Raw genomic sequence first — 16,431 nt, 5'->3', positions numbered from 1 at the left:
GCGTGGTGGCATGTGTCTGTAATCCCATCGGCTCAGGAGACCAAAGCAGGAGGATTTCTAATTCAAAGCCATCCTCAGCAAAAGTGAGGTGCTAAGCAACTCAGTGAGACCCTGCCTCTAAATAAAATACAAAATAGCGCTGGGGATGTGTCTCAGTGGTCCAGTGCCCCTGAGTTCAACCCCAAGTACTAAAATATAAAATAAAATAAAAATAAAAAATAAAAATGATGGAGTATATAGCTCAATACTAAAGATATAATAAACCCATGGGTTCAATCCCCAGTACTAATATTTTTATTTTAAAATAAACAATTATAGATTTTTTTTAAAGAGAGAGTGAGAGAGAGAATTTTTTAACATTTATTTATTATTCTTCGGCGGTCACAACATCTTTGTATGTGGTGCTGAGGATCGAACCCGGGGCCACACGCTTGCCAGGCGAGCGCGTTACGGCTTGAGCCACATCCCCAGCCCACAATTATAGATTCTTAAAAATATTTTTTTAGTTGTTGATGGGCACAGTACCTTTATCTTATTTCGTTTTATTTTTATGTGGTGCCAGGGATTGAACCCAGTGTCTCACACGTGCTGGGCAAGCACTCTACCACTGAGCCACAACCCCAGCCCAATTATAGATAGTTTTAAAAACAAATGGTGTGTGCATGAAGAAAGGTACAAGTAAAGTTTTATTGGCATTCAAAATGGAGAAGTTATCAAAGTCAGAATGGGAGAGAGAAAGAGAGATGAGAAAGGTATTTGAACTAATCCTTCAAGGACCCAGAAGATTAAGACAGCTCAGAAAGGGATTGTGGAGTGGTATTCCAGGCGGAATGAGCATCATGAAAGATTCATGAAATTAGAAAAGCAAGGAACTCTTGAGTAGTTCTTGACTTGAAGGCACCTGATGATGTATAGCAGGAAGCAAGTCTAAAAGGTGGTTGTCATCAAAAAGGTATCTTCTATGGAAAACCAATGAATTTCAGTGTAATTTGTAGATAGTACATTGTCATGAATGGGTTTGGAATTGGGATGACAGAATCAAAACAAGATTAATCTGCACAGGAAATATGAGAGTCTTTTTTAAAAAAAATATTTTTAGTTTAGATGGCTACAATAGCTTTATTTATTTATTTATTTATTTATGTAATGTGGTGCTGAGGATCAAATTCAGTGCCTCATGTGCTAGGCAAGCCCTTTACTACTGAGCCACAATCCCAGCCCAAGTATAGATATTTTAAAAAACAAACAGTATGCATGAAGAAAGGTACAGGTAAAGTTTTATTGGCATTCAAAATGGAGAAAATATGAGAGTTTGAAATGGAAGTCTGGAGGTAGCAAAAGAAGGTAGGAATAAATGAATTACAGTATTCCAAGAGAAGAGTGAATGTAAGTACCCCAGCCCCCTCTTCCTGTAGACTTTCTTTTGTATTTCTTTATGGCACTGCTGAGGTTTGAATTTAGGACCTCATACATGCTAGGCAGGTGTTCTATCATTGAGCTACACTCCTCATCTCTCTTGTAGCTTTAAGAATCTAGGTGTCCTTTGACCATACACAATAGTGTCTGAAATAGTCTTTCCACTATGGGCTGATGTTTCCCGAACATTTTTCATGTTCCACCATATAATTCACTCTCCTCAGTTATAGTAGTTCACCCAGACAGGACTCTAGGGAAACCTGGTAGACCTGCACAATTTGAATAAGGATCCAGTCCTGAACAATCATAACTTTCATCTTGTACACTTTATGTTCAAAGATTTCCATTGCCTAACCTGGGAATGGTAGTATACTCTTGTAATCCCAATTTTTTGGAGGCTGAGGCAGGAGCATCACAAATTTGAGTTGAAACTGGGATTGATACCACAACTCAAAAAAGAAGAAAGAAAAAATATGTTCCCCCTGCCTAAGAATGGAAACCACAGTTCTCCTGTGAGGTTATGGTACTGACTTTCCTTCTTCTACTTCCTGTGTGGATTCCACACTCTAGTCATGTTGAGAAGTTTTACAATGCCCAAAGACAGCAGTGCATTTTCTCACTTTTCTTTCTCTCTCTCTCTCTCTCTTTCTTTTCTTTCTTTCTTGGATGTTCTCTCTCAATTTTTATTATCAAAAATTCTGTTAATATTTTAGGACCCAAATCCCACTTCTTCCATGAAGGCTTATGTGATCAGCCCAAAGGGAACAAAGTCTGGGCCTGTCACATGACAGCTTGTACTGCGCCCTCCCCACTTTAAGATTTTAAAAATTGCCAATGGACCCTTACTTCATTTATTTATATGTGGTGGTGAGAATTGAACCCAGTGCCTCACACATGCTAGGCAAGTGCTCTACAACTGAGCCACAACTCCAGCACAATGCTCTTTTTAATACTTCTTTCTCCTCTTCCAATCTAGATTTTAAATGACTAGAGATAGAAAACAAGTTTAGGTTTTGTTTTTAATCTCTCTTGAAAACGCTAGCCCAAAGTCTTTGCAGGTCAAGGTGTTTGATATTTAATTTTATATATTTTTTATATATTTTTTAGTTGTAGATGGACACAGTAACTTTATTCTATTTATTTATTTTTATGTGGTGCTGAGGATTGAATCCAGTGCCTCATACATGCTAGGCAAGCGTTCTACCACTGAGCTACAAACCCAGCCCAGTATTTGGTATTTTAAATAATTACCATTTGTTTATTTATTTTTTTACTTTTATTTTTTTTTAGAGAGAGAGAGAAATTTTTTTAGTATTTATTTTTTAGTTTTCAGCAGACACATCTTTTTTATTTATTTATTTATTTTTTTAAAGAGAGAGTGAGAGAGGAGAGAGAGCGTGAGAGAGAGAATTTTTAATATTTATTTTTTAGTTCTCGGCGGACACAACATCTTTGTTGGAATGTGGTGCTGAGGATCGAACCCGGGCCGCACGCATGCCAGGCGAGCCACATCCCCAGCCCCAAGACACATCTTTATTTGTATGTGGTGCTGAGGATGGAACCCAGGCCACATGCATGCCAGGCAAGCGCGCAACCGCTTGAGCCACATCCCCAGCCCCAAATAACTATCATTTATTAAAAGACTCCTGGTTACAGGTACTATATACATTATATCTATTCCTACAGTGACCCTGGGAAGTAGATAACGCTGTTTCCAATTTACAAAAAAAGAAACAGAAGCTCAGGATTAACTAACATGTCCAGTGTACTTAATAAGAAAATAAGAGATTTTAAGATTCAAATAGTAGGGCTGGGGATGTGGCTCAAGCGGTAGCGTGCTCCCCTGGCATGCATGCGGCCCGGGTTCGATCCTCAGTACCACATACAAACAAAGATGTTGTGTCCGCCGAGAACTAAAAAATAAATATTAAAAATTCTCTCTCTCTCTCTCTCTCTCTCTCTCTCTCTCTCTCTCTCTCCTCTCTTACTCTCTTAAAAAAATTTAAAAAAAATAAAATTAAAAAAAAAAGATTCAAATAGTATTGTGATAGGCTCCTAAGATTGCATATTTGGGGTATCATGCTTTTTTTTTTTTTTTTTTTTTTTTGTACCAGGGATTGAACCCAGAGGTGCTTAACCACTGAGTCACCTTTTTTTTTTTTTTTTTTTTTTTTATGAGATAGGGTCTCTCTAAGTGTTGAGGGCCTCACTAAATTTCTGAAGCTGGATTTGAACTTGCAATCCTCTGGCCTCAGCCACCAGAGCTGCTGGAATTACAAGTGTATGCAGTCTTTCTTTCTTTCCTTCTTTCTTTCTTTTTAATATTTTTTAGTTGTAGATGGACATAATACCTTTATTTATTCATCTTTATGTGGTGCCGAGGATTAAACCCAGTGCCCCACACGTGCTAGGCAAGTGCTCTACCACTGAGCCACAACCCCAGCCCATTATGCTGTTTTTCTTAAAGGACAGTGAAATAATACTTTTTGTGTGTAATGCTGGAGATTGAATTTAGGGCCTCACACATAGTAGGCAAATGCTCTACTACTGAGCTACATACCCAACCCCTAGCATACATTATTTTTGTTATTTTGTCAACTTACTTTTCTTTAGTATCTTTCTTCTCTAGAGGATTACCCATCTGATAAAGAAGAAGGAAATACTAGGGGCTGGAGATATAACTCAGTTGGTAGAGTGCTTGCCTTGCATGCACAAGGCCCTGGGTTCAATCCCCAGCACCACAAAAAAAAAAAAAAAAAAAAGGAAATACTAATCAGTCTCTCTTGCCAGCTATATTAATTGCATGTAACAGAAATCCAACTCAGTAACAGAAATCCGACTCATACTGATTTACACAATAAAAGTAAACATGTTCATTAATGAATCATGGAGTTCACTGGTGATGTTCTAGCTTAAGGATTGGATTAATGTCACAACAAATATGCCTTTCTCTTTCAGTTTTGATTTCCTTTGAGTTGACTTCACTTCACTTCCTGGCAGACTCTACTGTTGTAATAAAAATGATGGCCATCCAACAGCTCCAGGTTACACTGTACCAACTTAGTAACTCCAGTGAGATGAATCTCTCTTTCTTTTTTTTCTATCTTTCTTTTCGAAATGATACTAAAAGCTCAGTTCTTGTCACTGGGCCAGTCCAATAACAAGGACAACATTTTGAGAAAAAGGAAAAAGTTTTATTGATTTGCTGGCAAATATGAAAATCAGGAGACTCACGTCTCAGAGGCTATAATTCTAAGTGCCATGGGTGAAAGAATTCCCCACGCAAAGACACTTCACCGGGAGAATTCCAATTTTATTGCAAAAGCTGTGTGCTTATATAGAACTAAAGGGGAGATGGTAGGGCTTAGATAAATGGCAGGCCACCCGTTTATTGGCAAGTTCTTCCAGATATCAGCTCCCGCGCCCAGGAATTAGTTCTCATTGGGGCTAAGGTTCCCCGCCAGCGAGATTTGAAATTGGCGCCGGCGGGAGAGTTCACAAGGGTGGGAACTTTTCATGCCACTGCAGAAAAGAAGAAGGTAGGAAGAAGAAGTCCTTAGGCGCCATGTTGGGGTTTTTTCTCTGGGGTACGGCTGCCGTTTATACTTTTCCCAACAATGGGGAACAGAGAGCTTTTAAAGGAGGATTTGGGGGGCTGGGGTTTGGCTCAGTGGTAGAGCGCTTGCCTAGCATGTGTGAGGCACTGGGTTTGATTCTCAGCACTGGATAAATAAAATAAAGGTCCATTGACAACTAAAAAATAAGTAGATAAAAGGGGAGTACAAGGACTATTCTTCAAGTATCATTATCAGTAATCAAATTAATTGTTCAACTTGTATCCTTGAGAGAGCTGTTGTTCCAGTTTCCAAGTCCAGAATTTCTTAATTTTTGTCTGCAGTTGAGCTGAAGGACAGATAACATGGCTTAGGTCAGGAAGAAAAAAAAATTTTTTTTTTTTTTTTTTTTTTTTTTTTGTGGTACTGGGGATTGAACCCAGGGCTGTTTTTCCACTGAGTTACAGGCCCATCCCCAGTCCTTTTTATTTTTTATTTTGAGACAGTGTCTCACCAAGTTACTTAGGGCCTCGTTAAATTGCTGAGGCTGGCCTCAAACTTGCGATTCTCCTGCCTTAGCATCCCAAATCACTGGGATTAGAAGTTTGTACCTCCAACATGAGACTAATCATATCAAAGAACAGGAAAGAATTCACATGATGTGGGCTGAACCACTTGATGAATAATCAGTAATGTCCTTAGAGGAAATTATTCAGAGATGGGTTTAGAGTTGGGGGGATGAGGAAGTCACATGCGAAAGCAAACCAAAATTAAACTGGGCTGGGAGGTTATATAGAGAGGTTTTTTTTTTTTTTAATGGATTTAATATCTTTTTCTTTAAAATTTTTTATTTATTTATTTTTTAGTTTTAGGTGGGCACAATATCTTTATTTTATTTTTATGTGGTGCTGAGGATGAAACCCAGTGCCTCACATGTGCGAGGCAAATGCTCTGCCACTGAGCCACAACTCCAGCCCTATAGAGTTCTTACACATGATGATTGCCTAACACTAAAATCCTTCTCCTAGATGGAACTGTTAAATATTTAAGACTTTAACACTTTCTAAATTTTTAATGGTACAAGTAAGAGGAATAAGCAAGAGGTTCTCAATGGGATCTACACCAATCCAGCAATAAACAGCCAGCCAGATGACATGGCACCCAAATTCCCTCAAGACTGAGGGATAGATAAAGACTAGGGGGGACTGTAACAGAGCTCCTTTAGTCTGAAAGCTCCAATCTCCCCAGTTTCCTGATAAATTGTTTTTCTGCAACTGAACATCATCATCCTGAGAATGGAATCTGAAGAACTAGCCCCTTATCCTGGGTAGACATCAGCAAGTGTTGAAACTCTGGAATTGTAACATATTCTCTGGCTAGCATTGCCTAGCTAAAAAAAAAAAAAAATATATATATATATATATATATATATATATATATATATATATTTCTTGCCTTTTGTCCCACTTTACCCCCTTTCCTCTTATAGAGCCTTTTCATGCCTCTGAATCTCCTGAAGATGGAGATTTGAGAAAAAAAAAGATCTTTATTTTCCTCAGGGCCAGCTTTGAGTAAACCTGTTTCCCTCCACCAATCTCTGTTCCCTGAATTTTATGGTTGAGTGGCAAGCAGCTGAATCTGAGATTCCAGTAACATTCTTTTTTTTTAATATTTCTTTTTTTTAGTTTTCAGCGGACACAACATCTTTGTTTGTAGGTGGTGCTGAGGATCGAACCCGGGCCACATGCATACCAGGCGAGCGCGCTACCTCTTGAGCCACATCCCCAGCCCCATCAGTAACATTCTTATAGAACCTTTAGTGCAATAAACTGTGCACCAACCAAGAAGAGTGAAATCTGGGGGCACTTCCAATAATTGTAAAATAAAAACAGGCAAGGATCATGCTGACTTTGATAGAACAAACTTTTATCGATATAAAACTACTCTGGTACAGATGCCCTTCTTCTTATAGTCCCCTTCCCTGCCCCCTCACTTCCCGATCCCTACAACAACAACAACAACAACAACAATAACAACAACAACAACAGGAAATCAGGAGGCCCAATAAAGTGAAGCCATAGAAGTCTCTGGCTTATATCACACTCACTCTGAAGTTACTAGTGAATTAGAAATGTCAGGTGATCTATTTAACCAATTGCAGCACACAGAGACCAATGTCAAAGGCAGATGATGCACTGCTGATGTGCAGTTGTTAAGACAAGAATGAGGACATGTTGACAGAATCAACAAGATGATGACACTCCACTCACCTTAGTACTGGTTCTTGTGTCTCAATTCCTGAGATCTCAGTCCATTGACAGAAATGCACTAATACCTGAGTCCCTCCCCAGCAAAAGCAAGTTCTTTGGATAATTTTTTTTACATCATCATCTAAGCATAGATAGAGATGGTTTAGACTGGGTCTTGTCAATCTATCCATTTAATTAGTCTAATATTGTGGAAAGTTAAGAGAAAGTTGCAAAGTAGATGGTAATGGGGCTAGAGAAGCAGGTAGAGAGAGATTCTCCATGGAGACTTGGGAATGTACAGGGGATCAAGAATCCTGAATAGGAGTCTCTGGCTTATATCACACTCATTCTGAAACTACTAGTGAATTAGAAATGTCAGATAATCTATTTAACCAACTGCAGCACACAGACACCAATGTCAAAGGCAGGTGATGCACTGCTGATGTGCAGTTGTTAAGACAAGAATGAGGACATGTTGACAGAATCAACAAGATTAAGATTCTATATATTAAATATAGAAATTAAAAGTCATGTATAGTCCTGCATAGCAATGCTAATGGCTTTTACCAGTAAAATACCTTTATCATGAAAGGAAATCCAGCTCTTACCACGCAAAGAATTTGAAACATCTTGTAACCAGTTCTCAAAAGGCACTACAGAGACAAGATTCCCTGAAGAATAAATACTGAAAGATTACTCAGAGGAGACAATGTACAGAAATAAAAGGGTACAATGTGTATGGTGGTGCATGCCTTTAATCCCGAGGATTTAGGAGGCAGAGTCAAGAGGTTTGAAAGTTTGAGGCCAGCCTCAGCAATTTAGCGAGACCCTCAGCAACTTAGCAAGACCCTTGTATCAAAATAAAAAATAAAAAAGACTAGGCATGTAGCTGAGTGGTAAAGTGCCCCTGGGTTCAATCCCCAGTACCAAAAAGAAAAGAAAGCAACTACTACAACAACAACAACAAATAAATGGGCAAAAAAGATCAAGTGTTAAAGAAGCTCACTCATTCTTCATGATACTTATTGCTCAGGGGTTTGTTTGCTTGAAGGTATCTAGGGTGCTTGTCTAAGTGGATGGCTAGTGTTTATCCTGTGGAATAAATGAGCTCTGGCAGTTTACTGTTGGTTAACTTCATATGTTGCAGTTTTCTTTCTTCTTTCTTTCTTTCTTTCTTTCTTTCTTTCTTTCTTTCTTTTCTTTTCTTTTCTTTTCTTTTCTTTTCTTTTCTTTTCTTTTCTTTCTTTTTGTAGTGCACGGGATCAGACCCAGGGTTTGCACATGCCAGGCAAGCACTCTACCACTAAGCTACATCCCCAGCCCTGCAGTTTTGTTTTGTTTTGTTTTAAGAAAAAGAATTATCCTGAGGCCCAAAAGGGTTTTCTGTTCCTAACAAGCCTCTTAGTATGGTGAATGACAAGAGAATAATTCAGTATTTGTATGCCCATTTGTAACTATCAGATTACGATAAAAAATACCTTTTTATCTCCTCAGGCAGGTAATAAGGAAATTGAGTGATTTCTTTCTAGTCACTGCATTTTAAAATCATAGGAAAAGAAACATATACACTTCAGGCCTTCTAATGGAAAGAATTGTCCTTTCTAGACAAATCTGAGATTTTCCTTAGAAAGCAAGCCTTTCTTAGATTCCATCCGGGATTTAGCAACTTTTACTGCAAGAAATTTTTAACTCTTTCAACTGTACATCCTAGAAACCCAACTCAAACAACCTCAGATAAAAAGGGTCAGATTATTGTCTCACCCCTTGAAAGCCTGACAAAGATGATGTTGCCTTCAGGGACACCATCTCCAAAGATGAAAGTTATCAGAACTTGCCAGTCCAGCCTCTCTTTCCCTGTTTCTGTTCTTTTTGTTGACAATCTTATTTTCTCCTTCTATTGTATGACTTTTGTAGTTTATCAGGAACAAAGTATCGAGTTGGTCTGGTTTCCATACCAACAGCTCTGAAATCATAGGTGAATAGGTCCTTTTCCACTTGGTCCAATCAGGAAAACCCTGGAAAAGACTTAAAGTGCTGAAGCATGGGTCCTCTGCCTCTCCTTGTTCCTAGCATTGGGGTCAGGGTATGAGATAGTATAAATGGTCCCCGATCTGATTCTGTGGCCAGAAGGAAAGGGACATGCTCAGAATACAAATACTTCACTTTGCTATAATCCAAGTCCATCAAAATGTAACTATTTGCCCGGGCATTGTGGTGCACTCCTGTAATCCCTATGGCTTGGAACGCCGAGACAGGAGGATCATGAGTTCAAAGCCAGCCTCAGTGCCCTATTTTGTATTTTATTTAGAGGCAGGATCTCACTGAGTTGCTTAGTGCCTCGCCATTGCTGAGGCTGGCTTTAAACTCACCATCCTTTTGCCTCAGCCTCCTGAGCCCTGGGATTATAGGCATGCGCCACCACGCCCGCCTTTATTGTTTATTTTTTATATTTTTTCTCTTTGCCATAGTTAAAATTAAATCCAAAAGGTGCCCTTAAGCATTATAATACTATATGTTGAAACATACATAGCCTAAAAAGTATTAAATTAATAATTTCATGATTAAACAGATATATGTGAAACTAAAAAAATGAATGTTGTCCTTTGACATAGAGACTCTAAAATAAAACATGGATTTTTTTTTTATTGAGGAACTCATTTTTCAATATTTTAAAAAATGTATCCTCATCATATTTTATCCTCTCTCCCATTTTTTAATCAGTTTTTTTTATGTTATGGACATTTTATTTTTGTTGTTGCTACTATCACTGTTATTCATACTGGAGATTGAATCCAGGGACATCACTAAGCTACATCCCAGTCCTTTTTATTTCTTATTTTGAGACAGTATCTTGTTAAGTTGCCAGGCTAGCCCCAAACTTGCAATCCTTTTGCCTTTGACTCCTACATTGCTAGGATTACACGTGTATACCACTGCACCTGGCTATATGGATATACTTTTTTAAAGTAACTACTTTGACATTATTATACATAAAAGAATTAACAGTAATTCTTAATATCTTATCTAATGCTTTGACTATAGTCAAATTTTGCTGATTGTGTCAATGGTGTCGTTTTACAATTGATTTGTTCAAATAAGGATCCAAAAAAGGTTTACAGATTGCCTATTGATATTACAGCTCATTATGGTTTGGATACGAGTGGTCGCCTAAAAGCTCTGGTGTTAATGCAGGAATATTCAGAGGTCAAATGACTAGATTATGAGATCTGTAACCTAATCCTGTAAACCCATCCTAATTTGAATGAACAGATTAGATGGTAACTCTAAGGCAGGATGAGACATGGCTAGAGGAGGTAGGTCACTGAATGCATGTCTTAGAAGGAAGGGTTCATCTTTTTTGAACCCACCCCTGCTTTCTGATTGGCATGAATTGATTAATCTTCTCTGACATGATTTTCTATCTCACCTTGGACCCAGAGCAATGAACTTGGCTGAATATGGACTAAATCTCTGGATCCCATGAGCCAAAGTAAACTTTTCCTCCCCTAAATTGTTCTTGTCAGGTATTTTGGTCACAGTGATGTAAAGCTAACTAACATAGAAATTGGTAAAGATCGGGCTGGGGATGTGGCTCAAGTGGTAGCGCGCTCGCCTGGCATGCGTGCGGCCCGGGTTCGATCCTCAGCACCATATACGAACAAAGATGTTGTGTCCGCCAAAAACCAAAATAAATAAATAAATAAATATTAAAAAAAAAAAAAAGAAATTGGTAAAGATGTGGAGTCCTTGCTGTGACCAACCTGATCATGTGGTTCAGAAGTCTTTGGAAATGATTTGTGGAGGGGTTTGGAAAAATTTGGACATGCAGGATGGATAAGACTGAGTATGTTAAAAGCAGAGCTTAATGGGTAATTCTGGTGGGAGCTCAGACACAAGAATTCTAAAAGGACTGCAGACTGTGCTCATAAAGTTTCAGGGGAAATGAACAGTTTATTGGAAATTGGATTAGAGGTCACTCTTATATTCTGGTACAGGTCTACATTTTTCCCATGTCCTGAGACTTTCTGTAAGGCTGAATTTAAAGGTGATGAACTAATTAATCTGACAAAGGAAATTTCAAGACAGTGCAACATTCAGTCAGTGGCATGGATTTTGCTGGAAGTTTTTAGCCAGGTTTACTGTGAAAATTTATAACAAAAAGCAGAGATGAAAGATTTTTAAAAAACATAGTTTGGCCAGAAAAGTGTTCGTAAAACTGGGACCAAGGAAGTGGTGGTGTTAAAGAGATTATAGTCACTAAGGAGATGCTAAGTACTTTGCAGAGAGACAATAGGAAAGATGGTTTGAGGGTGCCTTGGGAATTTGCAAGACCATACCAATTGCGGGGTTAAGGATGTAGAAAGGGAAATTCCTTTGGGAAAATATCATGGAGGTACAATGCTTGCATAGTGCCGCAGTCTTGGCTGGGCACAGAATCACGAGCCACCACACAGCCTTGTAGATTCAAACAGCAAATCTTTATTCCCGAACTCACACCGGCCTCCGCACACGTTCTGGGGCAATCCCAGTTCTTCTGCCACCCAATTCACCTCCTCCACGAGGCTTTCTTCCCAAAATGCTCTCTGAATCTCACGAGAACTCAATGGGAGCTCAGGCAGCAGGAACGCCCTAATTCCAGCAGCAATAATCCTCAACATCGAACTTCCCTAAAATCCAAGGTCTTAAACTGGGAACGCCCTTAACCCAAGGACCGGGATACTTCCTCAAACCTGATCAGCTCTAAACCCGGATCCGCCTTGGTCTTTGAGCAAGGTCACCTTACATGCAATGTCAACAGCAAAATCATTAACATGGGGTACCCTAGCAAGGAAATTTTGATGCGTCATTTCTACTTGGTAATGGCCCTCAGCAGCATAGAGGGCCTAGGAAGTTATTTCACCATGCTTAGCTATGCAGGCTATCAGAAGGGTCTGCAGCTGTAATTCCATGAGATCCAGTTATTGTGCAAGCTGGTAGAAGACGTTGAGTGTCATCCATGTGGTGCTGGATCTGCAGAAATGAAAAATGTTTGAATTTAGGTGTCATAGACTTCCACTAAGATTTCAAAGGAAGGCCTGTGAAGCTAGACAAAAGGTAGCAGGGTTGGAGTCCCTGCAGGCTATTCCTGAAAGGGTGATGCATAAGCTGTACAAGTGAAATCAAAGCTGGAATGGAGATCCCAGAAATTGAGAGATGCCAATAACATGGGCTATCTGCTAAGAAAAGATGCTGGCTGTTATAGGTTTTTTTGTTTGTTTGTTTGTTTGTTTTTTAATATTTAATTTTCAGTTGTAGTTGGACTTAATACCTTTATTTTATTTATTTACTTATTTTTATGTGGTGCTGAGGATCAAACCCAGGGCCTCCCATGTGCTAGGCAAGTGCTCTATCACTGAGTCACAATCCCAGCCCCTGCTATAACGTCTTGATTTAACATCTGAGCAGCCATCTTAAATGTTATCTGCCATCTTATGAGATAAATTTCGCTTTCCTGTACTTCCTCTTACCCAAACTCCCGCCACCCCTACTAGTGACCTACCCCATGGTACCATAATCCTAAACCAATCCCAAAAGGACACAACCCCTTGACTCTGGAACCTAAGCCAATTCCATGCTATTCCCCACCCGTCTAGCTCTGACACAAGTACCCCAAAACCTATCCCATAGCTTCACAACTACAACTCCCGTAATCCACAAAAGCTGAACACGGAATATCTCGAATATCTCGGGTGCCTCTCTCCACCCTATAGAGGGATGGCCTTTATTTGTCAGCTTTGACAAATTTTTGTCAAATAAACCTTTGTGTGGATCTCTGCCTGATCTCCATCCTTCATTTCTCACTCGCTTGTCTCTCGCTTTCTTTTCAGCTGCAGAGACCATCAGGCTAAAAGAGAGCCCATGTGCACTGCAACCTGCAAGGCCAAAGGGGCACTGCTGCACAAGCCCTTTGGAAAAAGCATCTCACCATCATGTGTCCTAGATGCTGTACACAGTTACGGGACCTGTTTGACAAATTGAATTTCAGTCTTGTTTAGATCCCATCCTTTCTTTCTTTTGTTTTTTTGTGGGGGGCAGGGGTGGTCACTGGGGATTGAACTCAGGCGCATTCAACCACTGAGCCACATCCCCACCCCTATTTTGTATTTTACCTAGACACAGGGTCTCACTGAGTTACTTAGCACCTCGCTTTTGTTGAGGCTGACTTTGAATCCTTCTACCTCAGCCTCTGGAGCCTGGGATTATAGGCGTGCACCACCGCACAGGACTCCTTTCCTTCTTTCTATGTGCCTATTCCTTTATTTTGGAAGGGGAAAGTTTATTTATTTATTTAAAATTGTTGTTGTTGTTGAAGATGGACACTGTAAGGGTCTGGCGAAGCATTGGAGAAGGAGAGACCACACGAGACTAGCTCCATGCAATGGCAAGGGGGATTTATTAGGGATCCGTTCCAGCGCGCTAGGGCTCCGTGCTCACTCAAGAAGGGAGAGCAGCCCAGAGCCCAGAGTAGAGGTCAAGCAGAGCTTAAGTACACTTTTTGGAGAGGGTGGGGGGCTTTGCATACATCAGAACAAATCATCATGAGGCGCGGGAAAATTTAACAACAACTCTGATACATGATTAGTCCATTCATTGGCGGGAACAGGCTGGGCAGGGGTGATTGGTCACTTCTAAACTGGGTACACATTCAAACTGATTGGTTCAGGCCCTGTGACAAACTGCACAGGGCCCTAGGCTGAATGGCCAGTAGGGCGTTGTCTTAACTATCTCAGGAATCTGGGTATAACAGAGGAACTTAATAATACCTAATCTTTTACATTTTAATTCAAGCTTTTCAGCTTAGAAACTTTACCCTTTCATTCCCCACTCCTTTTTCTGACTACTTTTAATCTTAAAAGTAATGAATCATAATTATTGGGGAGTCTCATTTTTCATCTCTGTCAGTGGAGCATATTGCCTTCTGATTACCATGGGTTGTCCTGTGTTTCCTGGAATCATTTTTAGCATGGCCTCCATTTTAGATTTCACTCGGTATTAGACCCTGATTTATCTAACTACACTGACTACCTAACTTTAAATCTGGCTTCATTCCCCCCTCTAATTTGGGAACTCCTTACTGCTGTGAGGAAAGGGGACGAAGAGGATCTCTCTGGCTTCTTCATGCTGAAAAGGGACGGTGTGGGGCAAGCAGTTTGGAGTCCCCCTTAAAAATATTGGGTCTATCGAGTGGTCCATGCTAAAAGTCCAATTGAGAAGTAATAGGCTGGAGGGCCATTTGAGTGATAGGTGGTCTATAAGAGAAACAAGAGTTCATTAGTACTGGAACCAGATTGATACAGCAAGAAATGCCACAGCACAGAAATATGCCAATGAGTATAATGGCCAAGACAAAGATCAACAGTGTTTTTTTTTTTTTTTTTCTATCAGGCAGTACCAGGAACTAGGAGTTAAGATACTGTTTCCACGACAATATTGCTGAGGACATGGCCTCTATCTGAGCATGTAAATCTTTAAGGATATTTGTCACATTGTCAGAAATGTCAGGGATGTCAACACAACATTTAGGGTTACAGATGTCTTTTCCTTTAAGATATAATCTAATAATTTAATGCCATCTGATCCTGCAAAATCCTTTTACTAGTATGACCTCTGTGTCTAATAGAGAAATCTTTAATTCTGCGACTCAGGGCTGGATAACCATACTAGCAAACATCAAGCCTACCTGCGTTGGTTAGAAATAAAGGCCTTAGACTAAAACTACTCTAGCAGTCCCTTTGACAGTTATCAGGCATTTCTGTCTAAGAATCTCTTTTGTAGCCTCCAGTCTACTTATTTATGGAAGTTTCATTTAACTATCATCATTTAAGATGTCCAGGAACAGCTGTGTTTTGGCTTTGACTGTCTTTGCTAAGTGTTTAAGATGAAGTAAGTCAAACTGACTTCTGTTTCTACCTATTGTTAACAGTCAGCTGAGTCTCCTGGGAGTCCTCGGGAACTTCACAGCAGCTTCTCAGTTCTGCTAGTGCCATTTGCGCTAGGATGGGTCCAGGCCTTGCTTGACCATGTGGCTTCCCTCGGAAGCATCAGGGATGTCTCCCTTTTCTGATGACCCTCCTCTTCACAGCAAATGCACTGACTGGCTTCCTGTCCTCCACTGGTCTCATTAATCTCCCTGATCGGGAGGTTATGTGGCCTAGAGTTGCAGAGCCCTTTGAAGAAGTCCCCTATTCCCTGATTCAGACTGACTCAGAGGGCAAGAGCCAAATTTTTAATTTTAAAACTTAATCTTAAACATCCAGCAAAATAAGTTAACAGCCTTATATTAAGAGTACTGGGCTTTAGCACCTATCTCTCTATCCTGTAAGTGATAACTCCTTGTAACACATTATCTTAAATTAACCCAGGTTGTGAGTTCTTAAAGCAGTACCTCTTTAAAACATTAACAGGCAATCCTTAGTCCATCTAAAAGCAAACTACAAAACAAGACTAACTAGGGTAAAAACATATTTAGTCTATGTAATAGCTACCTAGAATTTTGGCAGAGTACATCCCCTGTTTGATATCCTGGCAATCGTGACAAAAACCACCTTTTGGGCACAACTTTAAATGCACTAAAATCTGGCCTACTTTTTTTCATAGTCATTTTCACATGCAGTGAGATGGGACATTGAGCCTTCAAGTAAGGCGGGGCTCATAAATCTCAAATACTATAGTTCTGAAGCTGATCTTTGCTTTTTAGACATCATCTTACAAAGCCTACATAAATTGTTCCTCAAGTTCACATGAATATTAGCTAACACAACATAATATCATATCTAAAACATGAATTAAAGAAAGGCTGAAAACTTTTAACCTCTTGTAGGAAAGTAGCAAAGCACTTTTGTGTTTTACAATAAAACCTTTACCCAGATTAGGCTCTCATTAACTTAAAAATACATTTAAATTGTGTCTCAGTGTAGAAAGCAACATAGAACTTTACATATCTTACTGATAACAAGTCCAGTTATAGAACACAAATGATATAATTGAATCTCCAACATGTTTTTTTTTTCTTTAAACCTAAAATTACCATACAACTTTAGAACACCAGCTTGTAAAGCTTCTACCTTACAGACTTGTATACCTGGAAGATATGAACACATTAGTAACATCACAATTACATTGATGATTTTATGCTAACCAAGTTTGGCTTTTAAAGAAATAACATAGCACAA

The sequence above is a fragment of the Spermophilus citellus genome, assembly GCF_964194105.1.
Source record: "Spermophilus citellus genome assembly, chromosome: 2".
Taxonomy (NCBI): domain Eukaryota; kingdom Metazoa; phylum Chordata; class Mammalia; order Rodentia; family Sciuridae; genus Spermophilus; species Spermophilus citellus.
The sequence above is the reverse complement of the archived record's forward strand: the minus strand, read 5'-3'. Positions refer to the sequence as shown.